This window comes from Hetaerina americana, unplaced genomic scaffold, assembly GCF_022747635.1.
Source record: "Hetaerina americana unplaced genomic scaffold, ioHetAmer1.1.p SCAF_6, whole genome shotgun sequence".
NCBI classification, from domain to species: domain Eukaryota; kingdom Metazoa; phylum Arthropoda; class Insecta; order Odonata; family Calopterygidae; genus Hetaerina; species Hetaerina americana.
The window spans coordinates 54122504-54135347 of NW_027287205.1; the positions used below are offsets into that span (position 1 = coordinate 54122504).

The 12844-nt window shown below is 35.8% G+C and overlaps 1 protein-coding gene across 2 annotated transcripts in view; it reads left to right on the forward strand.

The window, feature by feature from the left end:
• Positions 1-12844, forward strand: part of SK (small conductance calcium-activated potassium channel) — a 680277-nt gene that overhangs the window by 231098 nt on the left and 436335 nt on the right. The window lies entirely within an intron of this gene.

The following is a 12844-nucleotide window of genomic DNA, read 5'->3' on the forward strand; positions in this document are numbered from 1 at the left end:
AGGAAGGAGCAGGAATAGAATCGGGAAGATGGACAGAATCGAGGAATAAAGTATACGGAAATGAAAAGGGGCCTTTTTTAAAGTTGAATTTTTGGCCGTATTTTGTTGGGAGAGAGAGAGTATTTATTCAGTAGTTGTGTCCATCCAAAATCTACCTTAACCGGTAGATTACCCACAATGAATAGTATTATGGTAATAATTGTAACCCAACGGATCCATTTACATAATATTCATATTATTTAGCATCCATTTAATACAAAAATTAATTAACATATTTTCTCAATAGGTGAATCCTCTTGGTATCTTTTGCTATCTTTAGTTAGTCTTTAGTTAGGAGTTATTAAGGGTGGTGACCACGTATTTTTCCGGATGAGAGTATAAGATGGTTTTAGTCGTTATCTCTCAAGTGTAGAACTTTGCAAAAGACTTCAAAACTGTTACGTAGACTCCGAGAGGGTACGACAGATAACCACCTTAATTCCTTCACCTCTTCATAGCTTTTCTGTTTTTCGTCACTTTCATTTGTCATATACCTCTCTTTTTCTTCATCATGGGATCATTCTTTCCATTTTCTTTCCTTTATTATATTCTAAACTAATCCATTTACGCCTTAAAGTGTGATCAATCCGTCTATTTCTTCTCTGACATGGAGTAAGGAACTGAAGAATTTTTATTTTCCCCTGCACTAAAGGTTACTTCTTAACATTTTGATTTTTATGGATAATTTTATTTCAGTATAATTTTCATAGGCGAATGGGAGGAAGGGTGAAGAGAAAAACCTGCGTCGGAGTCAGTATAGTTCTAAAATAATCAACACAAAATCCACAGTTCAGCGTTTGTTCCGACTTGAGTAGTACACTTGAAGTGAAGTCTTTTCACATAGCACTGAAATAGGGATATAACTGGGAAACCCACCACAGCCGAGTTTCGAATTCTACGTAACCTTCCGAAAGAGAAATTAGAGTCGATTTGGATAAACTTCTCCAGGAAGTCTTTATTCTCCACTGGTATTATTTATGGTGGTATGTAAAGCACTTATAATCCGAGAGGATCAGCCTCTACTGTTATCGCTTCGCTTCTTTCGAGAAAAATGCCAGCGTATTGGACTTGGAGGGAAATGAACAATATACCCATTCATATCACCAATCGTTTTGATATTCAAATTTGCACTAGCTTGAAATTCCCATATGTTCCAGTAGCAGTAATAAAACTTATACGGGGACTACCGTGTGCATTTCAAAATGGGGTGACAGAATGAAAGCAGCAAAGAAGATGAAGTGTGTGTCCTTTGGGATCAACCACCATTCCGGTGGCAAAGTAATACTGCCCGAAGATTGCGCGAATGGAATCTAGCGTCTTTCCATAAACAGTGCGCATTTACTTCCGCTGCGTAGAAAACAAAAGAGGTGGCGATAAGTAGGATGCTTGTTATAGAGTACGAGAATTGCTTTCGGGTATTGCCTGCCAGGGTAGCTCTCGGCGCGGATAAGGATAACGATCTCCCTTTTCTTCTTCATTTCAAGATTTTACTCTTTCGGCTCCCGATATGTATCTTTATTATCCTCTCTTTCGGCCTTTCACCCAGTTTCTCCTTTCAGCATCCACTTTTACATTCCCAAAACTGTATTCCATTCCGTCACCATATCGATTACATATATATATATATATATATATATATATATATATATATATATATATATATATATATATATATATATATATATATATATATACATATTCCCGTCGTGATTTTCTTTTTTTTTTGAGCAACTGTGGTTGGTTGGTGTGAAAAATGCTTTCCTTTACCCTTAGGGGACGAGAAGACCGACTTGAGCTTAACAGAAATTCCCTCCGGGTAGGCTCGTCCCACATTTCCATTTATATACTTTAAGTCCCATTCCTACCATTTTCTTACCTCGGTAGAGTGTATAAAGTGATACTTTGCGGTAAAATTTGCACGTCTAGAGCTGCTTGCTTAAGTCTCTGTAATTAAATCTAATTTTTGTAGCACGCACAGGTATCCTTTTTGGCATAGAATCAAAAGGGAAGAATGAAAGGAATGAATCAAAGCGAATAGGAGTTCACATGAAGTAGTCTCCGGGAAGTTAAGTATCTTCTAAATGTTTCGCTTTATATGTTGTCTAGGAAAATGAATCCTGCAAATGAGAAATCCATCCACGCTAAAGATATTAGCTTTTGAGAAGTATTCAACACTAAATCTTATTTTTTCGTTTCTTTCAATATTTCCGGTGTATTTAAAAAAAATAGGATGAATACACAGTCTGATTTTACTGAAACTTCCTTTTATCTACCACTGACGAGCTCATTTAGTTATTTTTTTTATATCTTGCATTGGCATTAGTGTTTATGAACAATTCTTGATCGAAGTTCTGTCTTTGCTCATGGAGGCAAATTTTTCAACAAATTCCTGTGTTTCTATATGAACACATATATTTACATACGGCTTTTCTATGAGCCATCAAACCTTGGTATTCAATACGGCATCTACTAGTCATTTCAAAATGTTATTATCAAATATACACTAATTGAGTGTGTGTGTTAGACCATCCAACTTTCATTGTCTATGTCCGAAAACGTAAATACTGGCACCCGGTAATAGGGTTCGTATATAGAGTGGTCAATCTTCGAGGTTTCAACTATATTTATGTTAACTATTAGTTCAAGGTTAAATATATTGTTATCGACGAAAACTAGTTATCAGATAGCTCTTCATCAACTCATAGCTAGTTATCAGATCAGCTGACTGATTCTTAAATTATGTATAATTCGATTGCCTTTCGTTTATATTCCATATCACTGAGTTTCATGTTTGGCGAGGGGGAGTATATATGAAGACCATAAAAAAATGACTAAGCGAGCAAGAGCACCTAACTTATCTTAATGAAAAACCATGGCCCACTTCAAAGCAACTTAAAATCGCTAGCTGATAACAAAACAACTGAACTGATAAAATTGACATTTTTTTCCCAAAAATTGTAATTATAATACTACCGGTTTCTACGCATATGCGGCATCATCAGGTAGAGTGTACATATATACCTGATGATGTATGTATGTGGTAAAGTGTGTATACCTGATGATATCGCCTATGCGTAAAAACCCGTAGTATTATAATAATAATTTTTTGTATGAACAATAGTAATTTAATTAATTCAGTGATCATGAATTTCCACAAAATAGAGCCTCAAACCATCGAGTTTAACTAATAACAATACGTCTATTTTTCATGAAAATATCAATATAATAAATAAAGATTATTGTTTGAAAGTAACTTTGAAGTGGGTGCTTCACTGCATGAATGTACAAAATTGTCTGGAAACGTTTTTAGCATGTTTTTATCGTTTAAACAAAAAATATGGTTAATGTTTACATGTCTGATTCTCCAAAACATTTTTCTTGAAAACTTTCTTTGAAATATTGTTCATTGTTATAAATAAACTCATGATGCCCAAATAAGTATATTAATTTACACAGAAAAAACTATTTGGGACAAGCAGGAACAAAGACATAATATTATAAAGATTTAATAAACAAAATTACCTCTAAAATACTAACAACACACATATCGTTGCACACACAAACTTTTAAAATGCGTGTTAGTTCTTTTATACGTATACAGGTACAATATATAATATTAAAATTTAATTGAGATTGGTGTAGTCTTTGAGGGCAAGAGGAAAATAATATCATTAGAAAGCCCGTGTAGTGACTTGGAACATAAGAATTCCCTTCTTTGATACCGTCGCGGCGAACGACTACAGTTATACGCGAATGACCTCACTAGAGTTATATAGGTAAGCTTTACTGCTTATTTTTTACGTTTTGCCGTCAGTTAGGCTTGCTTCCATAACAGCTTATTTTAAAATGTGATGATACCTATTTATTTTTTTGTTGTTGTTTGATTAAAAATTCCGAATTAAACCTATAAGGTGAAACTTATGTGTCCCATTTATTACCTTATTCTCAAAAAATTTTGCTTCTTATTCACAGAATCACCACAATTTATGTACTGCATGTGTCAGAAAAATATGGAAAGAGCGAAGGGGTCTTTAAATTCATTTATCAAATATTTAGTTTCCAATGTATTCGAAGAAATTCCTGAGAATTGTAATTTTTTATCAATTAATTTAATTTTTCTGTTTTAAAATGGATTTTATCTAAATTCATTACCTTGTACCTCACCGTTAAATAAGTTTTTCAGTGTTTCACTTATCGTAAATCATACCCTCTGTTAAATATTTCTATTTGTTTAGTTAGTATAAAATTCATTACAAAATATTGCAACATGAGAAGACCAAGCCTTCAGGATTTATTTTTAAATACGAAAAAAATAAGGAACTCTAGGAATATTTTTTCATTCTTATTATATATAAGTATTTATTAACATTATTTCAGTCTCTTTAATCGCTCTGAATTTCCAATTCACTCAGCATGCTTGCAACTCATTGGCTGACTGATAGACTAGAGCTTGGTCATCAGCAAACGTAACTGATCATACAAATACCCCGCCGACTTTCATTACTATCACCAGTTCTTTCCGTGCTTCTTTAATCATTTCCTCCCCATATAAGTTGAACAGCACAAGTGATAATGGACAACCCTGCTTGACTTCTCTTCCAAATACTACCGGAATCCCCGTCCACCACCTGCACCTGAGCAGTCTGAAGCACGTACAGCTTGATAATTGGTCCCGTTTTCCTCCAATCTATTTCTATTTTCTGCATCTTTGTCCGGGTATTCATTAGTTTTCCAAAATTCACTCTATAAAACGCTTTTTTGAAATCTAAGAAACAGATGAATGCGTCCTAATTATATTCTATGTTCCTCTCGATTAGCGATCTCTTTACAGCAAAGGCATCGCAAGGGCGTTCCTCCTTCCTCACCCTAAACTGATCATCTCTCCCAAGTAATCATTTGCCGTACTCCATATCCTTTTGTTGATGATCCAGAGAACAACTTTAGACGCGTGGGAAAACAAACTTATTGTTCTGTAGTTCTCAAATGATGCGGCATTTACCTTTTTTGGAAAACGAACTAACACTTATCTCACAAAGTTTTCCGACCAAATTCCTCTCTCATAGCTGCTATTAATTTGTCCATAAAGTCTTTCTCTTACATTTCCTTAACCCGTTGAGTAGATTCGCAGGAATGTTATTCATACTTACGGCCTGATTTTATTTCATCTTTCTTAATAGCCTTTCTATCTCATCATCTGGTATGCCTGGACCTTAGCTATCTTCATCTACGTCATATTTTATTCCTATCCTAGCTGGCCTAAGCTCTTAACCATACAGTTCTTCTATAAATTCCTTAAATCTTTCTTGGATCTTTTCTGTTTCAACTTTTCTCTATAAACGATTAGCCTATAATTTTGTTGAAAACATGTAAACAGGCGTGGACAAATAAATGATAATAAATTTTTATATAATTTTTCACCATTCTTCAAGCAGTTATACTTTTTTAAATCGTAAGATTTTGCTTTAATCGATTTGAAATCCATTAAATCAATCTAGTCTGATATTAGTCAATCACTGAAGTACTTAATAATCAATTAGCAGATACTTGGAATAACACCGTGGTAGTGGCATTGTCTATGTATACTTTCTACCTGAGTTTATCCATTGTGGCCACTTAAGCGATATGTGTAACGTTAATATGACATCGGATTGAATGAAATTTATCTATTAATTCAGCTAAGTTTGTGGGATCTTAGTTACATGAAACACTACCCTAATGAGGGGTACTTCAGCGATGATAGCTCTCAAAATTACGTCAAAATTCTGCCATTATCCAAAACCAGACGGCCTACTCCACTTGTCCGGCGAATTCATAGGGGTGATAAAAATATTCCACGAGTGATGGGCTCCGTGACATCTCTCAAAATTCTCCTCTCGAACCCCTCCAATAAATTGTTTCTGATTTTCTCATTTGGTGAATTTGTGAGGTAGGTGGGGTAGCTTCAGGTCTGTGGGCCAAGTGAGTAGGGAATCCTCTTGATGTGGCTGGTGAAATTGATGAGGGCAGCCCGAGCCGACAAGGGCACTCGTAGAAACAGCGCCTCCGTCGGCCAGTTTGGCCCGGGCGTTGAGGTCGCCAGAGCGGAGGAGGTTAGTGCTGGGAGGACTGATTTACGGTCCAGAAAACCCTCTGAAGTGGGTCCAATTCTGTTCGAAGTCCTCTGGGGTAAAGTGAGGAGGACGGGAACCATTGACAATGGGTAGGGTGCTCGATCAATAAGTCGCTGTTTAGTTTGGTCTTCACTGCGAATGGATTCAAGTGTTCCCCTTTCTCATTTTTGTTTGCCGTAATTTATGCATATTGAGGTGGTATTTAAGTGCTTTACTTTTCGTCTGAGATAAACATTATATTATCGCTAGATAGTATACAGGGCCGTATATAGGCTATTTAATAGGCCTTAGAAACCTAGTTTATCTTTTCTTTTAACCCTTATAAAAAGTCAACGGCGTGGAGATTGGATTTGTACGTATTCTGAAAAATTTTCACGGGATTCGTGGCATCATAAATACGTCTGAACGATTAAACGAAAAAACTTTTGTTGTAAGCAATTCTATTATTCAATTTTTCATTTTTTACTTCAATTCTTCCTTCTCTTCAAACTCCTTCCTAGTTTTGGCTTAGCTAATATTCTTCCTGGTGCCACCGTTTTCAAAGTTCCGCTACCCCTCATATAATTATCAAGACAATTCTATCTTTGCTCAAACATTCTCTTTCCATTTTTCCGAGAAAAACATGTACTTCATTCTTAAACATGATGAAACTTTCTACAAGGAAATAGAAGTAATAGTATAAATAAATTGTTTCTAAAATTTTGCGTTTAAATTTAGTGCATTAAGTTTTGTTCTTCTACGATGAATAAAGTTTGGAAAAATGCATTTCAAATAAGGGTTTCTTTTAAAATTGTTGCTTTTTAATACACATTGAACGAATGACTCCGTTAGAAGTAACTGTCGTGGCGTCTCCCGCAGTTTCTCGAAAGGACTTGTCTTTATTTGAAAATGGAATTAGGGACCTATTATTTCTTGAACCCTTGCCATAACTCTACTGTTAGTAAATAAAGTCGATATATTGCTATTTATCTACCTGTGAATTTCTATTTAAGAGCATTTTTGACCCTCAGGGAACTTAAATACTAAGCTTATTGTACTCATTTAAAGTGAAAAAGCTGATGATACCCCACTCGCACCAAATACACATCAAGTACGCATTATAAAACACTTTTCACTTCCTAGACGTAATAGCCATGATGCTACACTTTAACTAACGTTATTTCTTATATGAGTAATATTGCCATGTAATTGATATTTAATTAAACTCAGATAACTTCATAATTGTCATCATAGAATTTGTCGTAGTTTTATCAACTTTTCAAACCCTTTTAGTCGCGAGTTAACGTCCAGCAAAGCCTTCCGGATCAAAAATTCATTTCATTTTGATGGATTGCAGTGGAGTTCCATTAATTAACCCCGAAGGCTTTATTTGAACCTTGCCAAAAATAGTTATCTCACTCTTCTTTCATCGCATATAATCAGTTGTTCTTTATCATCTATAAACCTTGTCTCCATTCTGTAGGTTCGTTTTGGCTAATTCTTTGGATAATGATATTTTCGTCTACGTGCAGTGATGTGTATCTGCCTGCTTAATTCTGGTGCTAAAAATTTTCCACGAATAATAAAAAACCTGCCCTTTCACCGAAATATCCAGCATCTTCTTTAATATAAAACTAAATAATTTGGAAAAAAGACCCAATTAAGCGCCCTTATTTCCCTTGGCCTCAACACAGTTGCGCGTCTAAACCCTGCGTTTCTCACATCAATCACCCTTCTTTCCTCCTCAGCACGTCTAAAAAATCTATTCTTCTCTTTTCCTCGCTAACTCGTGAAAAATATATGCGCTCCCGTTGAAAGATCTTTTATTTTGGCCGAGAATATCGAACGGTCGATGCCCTGCTGTCCCACTCTATTGCTACACGAGAAACATTAAGCGAAATAATTTGCCATAGGGTAAAGTAGTATCGATATTTTCAGTATTTTCCCAATTTATCTTTCTGAATAATTCTTTTAAGTTATAGATCAATGAATACTAAAATGATTAGTGTGGTTATTGAATCAGTTTTGCGATCGATCCAACTATCATTTCCAACTAAAGTTGTTTTGTGATAAATGCAATTCCGGTATCCTAAGAGTGTTTGAGAGTCACAAATCTTTTTCGAAGCAATATGTCATTTCAACATTTCTCATGCCACAGTTCGATTTCAATAGAGCTGATACTTAAAAGGCATCTGGGGTCTATCGTGACCAGTTCGGGGAACACCAAGATACACGAAACGTAGTCTGCTGGCATCCGCTCGGCAACGTAATCTGCCTTGATGGGTGAGGGTTGGGTTAAAATAAAATATTAAGGATGAGGCACGGAAGGGACCCTCGCGTCAGCGGCTGGCGAGAAGGCTTAAATTAGTTTCTAATCGCGCGTCGTTGTAGCAAGCGAACATGGGAAAGTTTATCGACTTTTTTCGTTGGCTCAAATGATCGTTGGTTATCCTCCTGTTCCCCTCAACTCTGGGCTTAATGGTTGAATCCCATTACATGCTAGTGAGGAAACTGCAGGATCCATTTCGCCGCGGCCAGGATCTGTAAGAACGCCATTTATCACACCTCGCGATAATGAATCAGCTTGATGAATGCAATGAGTACAAAAATGACGCTTTTTATTTATCTCTCTGTCCTCTTCGTGCTCTTTCTTCTCCGAATTCTCTCTCCTTCGCCCTGTCCTCACTCTCTTTCCAGGCCACAGTGCGCAGCAGATGAAGTCCTTGAAATATTCATTTCCGCTTCATTTTAAACCACCCTTCCGACCTTCCCCGCTCCCCCATCCATTTCCATATCTCTCTCCATCCTCCAGCCCGACCTCACTTGTCCCCTAGCCCTCCGCCCCCACCTACTCCACGTCCTCACATAAACTCACCCCGGAACCTTTTCGGCATTTTTATTCGTCGCTTTAAAGGCGAACAGTTTCCCGCCTCGCTCTGTAAATGCTCATCCACACGCATCTGCGTCTCTTTTACCCTCTTCCCCCTTAGGTCTTTGACGAATGACAAGTCGTGGGTATCCACTATTCTCCAGCGGCCTCCTTCCGCTGCTTCCTGTATGTCTTCTTCCGCACCAGAATCAGATGTGATTTTGCGTCACATTAAGTTCTACGCTGCACCGTCGGCTTGAATTCTAAAGAAGGCTCTGCTTTTTATTGTTGTTTCCCTTGTATTTTTTCACCCTGCCTTGAGAATTATAATGCAAAATATTGAGGAGTTGCGGAAATGTGAAGTGCAGAATAATTCGAGCAAGTGTGAGACAGGGAAAGAACAATTATTTAGGACAGTCAAGTGACTTAAAAATACATATACCTTAGAAAGTAATTAAATCGTACATTGTTTATTCATTATTAAAGTTGCAGCAGTGTTTAAAAACATAAGAGCTGAAGAAAATTCAGGGATCATGATAATCAGTAGGTAGTATTAGTATCAATAATCTTTAAGGATTTGTTTTTTCCGGCTGCTTTTATACGTGAACAACCTGGTGGGTTTATGAAATTTTTATAAGAAATAAACCCTTTTCGGACGCTATTTCCTTCATTTTCTAATGTTTTTAACGTTCATTATATCACCAAAATTCGTTGACCTCCGAATTCCACTTTCCTTTCCCTTGTAATAGGACAACCAGTGAGATTCTTTTGACATCCCAACAGCCTTCAATATATTACTTCTCTCTCGGTGCCATTTCCATCCATTTTCTCTGTCTTCTTTGTATATTTCCTATTGATTTTATCTCTTCCTTACCATATTGCAAACTATCGTTTGGCTTTCCTTTCATCCATCATGTTATTTGCATCTGTCTTCATTCCTACATCACTGAAGCCTCCAAATCTAGTTTATCCTCTTCTCTCAAAGTCAATATTCCGAAAACCGCTGATGACGGATGAATTACGTTTTTTGTGTGTTCCATCTGTTTTGCACCGCTGCACTGCTCATTTTGTGGTAGGTATCATCTAGTCATGCGTGCTTATGAAAAGAGGTAGGATTAGTTTCCAATACGTTACGTAAAGGAAACATTATTTTAGCATCGGAAAATCTTTTTTTATCAATCCATTCAAGGCACTGTCGGAGTCCGCTGCTTCTTCTGCTTTCGGAATCTTATCTCTTTGTAATTATACTGCGTGTATAACGTACTTACAGTCCATCCTATCATCTATAATTTTCCTAATAATATTGCAAAAAATGTTTTGTAACTTCAATTCATATTTTTAAAATACCGCAGCGATGAACTATGATTTCGATGCATCATTGATTAAGTAGTAATTATTTTTTCACAATATTGATAAATTTTAACTCTATATTTTCTAATGCTTCATATTATTTAGAGGAGTACTGATATATATTTATTTCACATGTGATAATATCCCCTCCATCCCATATATGGATGGCTTTAAAGAAAAGATTATATATTCTCTTACGTTTTAAGACTTTTATTGTGTTGACTGATGTCTCCTATTCAGTGCTTTCGCGTCTTATCATCTGAGTCTAATTATGAATTTAATTTTCCTTAGCTGCTTGAGATTTTTTATTGTGCTAACTTTTTTAGAGTGCTTTAGTTAGCATTTTATATTAGATTAATATTATTGGACTGATATTGATTTTCATCTTATCGATTCTATCTACATCTAACTCTACACAATACCGCGCAAGCTGTCGCAAAGGCGCGTGGCGGGGGGTGTTAGGTCACCACCCGTCAACTAGAACACACTCACATTAAAAAACTAACCATGTCACCTCTACTCGAATATTAGTCTGCTCGTGCACTCTATAAACCTTAATCACACGAAAGAAACTACATACATGCAACAATATTCAATAACAGGGTACGTGCATTCCAATCATGCTGTAGAACTCTTTAAAAGATCTGTTTATTAAATAAAAAGAGTAACATCCAGGAAGAAACATGCAAGATATCAACTTATATATATATATATATATATATATATATATATATATATATATATATATATATATAACCAATTCTAATTATCTCAAACGAATTTCAAAATGTATCCTTTCTACTATAAATCCCTCTGATTTTACGTTGGTGATCTGATCTACCATAGTAAGTGGAGGCCTGTAATATGCCCTTGACATCCTCAGATAAGTAACCTGCCTCAAATTTACGAAGTAAATTAAACCTTTATTTAAGCCTACGGTCAACTAGTGGCTCCCATCCTAATTCTTTCAATAGTGTCTATTGTCATTAATCTAGCTGCTCTACGTTGCACTCGATTCAGTTCCAAAATTAAGCCTACTTCATGAGGCTCCCATACACTTGCAGCATACTCAAGTTGGGACCTAACTAGCGTGAAATAATAGAGCTCCTTGACCCTTTCATTATAATTCCCACGTATTCTTCCTATAGATCCTAACTTTTATTAGCTATTACGTAAATTTCATGAATGTGTTTTTCCCAGGAAATATCTACTCATTCCTTTTTAATGTCAATCCCTTACGCCCTCAAATCTCCGTCTCATTTCTCTCTTTACTTGGTGTACGCGTTAGCCCCTTGATCTTCCCTTCTGTTTTCCCTTCTATTATTCTCCCAGGAAATTCAATACATCTTAATCCATCTGGTTTTTATTATCCGTATCTAACTCTATGTTTAATATTTCTCCTCCAATTTTCTCTTTACTTCTCTTCATTTATCATTTGATCAATAAATTTCATTGCTAGAAATTGAATTATGTGCCTACAACACCAGACTTGGTACTTCTAACTCTTTTGGTCTGTCTTTCCATTGTTCCTTGTTTCTTGTCCATTGTTCCTTCCAAAGCACTATCCATAATGGTACTTCGTTAAACTTAAGCATTTCCACCTCGATTATAGATATTTCGGATATGCCTTATAACTATTTTGCATCAGTCAATATTCATATCGAAAACGGTTCTGAAGTGAAGAATGTTCGAATTACTGGGAAAGAGGAGGATATGAATTTCTGTTACTTTCGGAGAAGCGTGCGGGGACGGTCAATGAAATGGGATGGCTGTAAAACAAATATGTGGTAATTATTTGAGTTTTTCTCTTATCACAACTCAAACTGACGTTATAATTGCTTTAGTTCAGTTATATTGTATTGCCTAATCCCATTAATAATACATTTTTTACAAATTCACGAAAATGCCACATAAAATTTAGTGACTTGTGGTATGATAGAAACGACTCATGGATTTTTTCTTGTCAAGGATCGACTGCAATAGCAACGTTTGCAATACTTACGGTGCTCACACAGAGATGATTGACTATGTAATACGCTCGCACAGTCCATAAATCACTTTGTGCCATGGCATAATCCATGCTGTGTGCGATTCTTAAATGTATAAGTTTACGTGAGCTCCACCCTCATAGCTCAAAAACAAGCTTATAAATATGCTCAAAAGGTTAAACTGGATTGAAGTGCGTTTGAATTCTTAAAAGTTACGATCCTATTTTCTTCATGTATTCCTTCTATTTTTTTATAAAAAAATTCTTCAGAGGCATACATTTTAATACTGCACCATGGTTTCTATTCACTGAGCCCCTTCTGAACATGTTAAAAACTGTTTTGGGAATTTAAAGCAAATTGCACTATACTCCTGCGTGTATATAGACCTTATCCAATTGCGAAGTATAATATGTATGAAAAATCAGATAGTCATAATATTTAGTTCAACTCAATTTTTCATTATAAAAGACGAAATATAGAAATTACAAGCAAGGAGAATGCTTTAATAT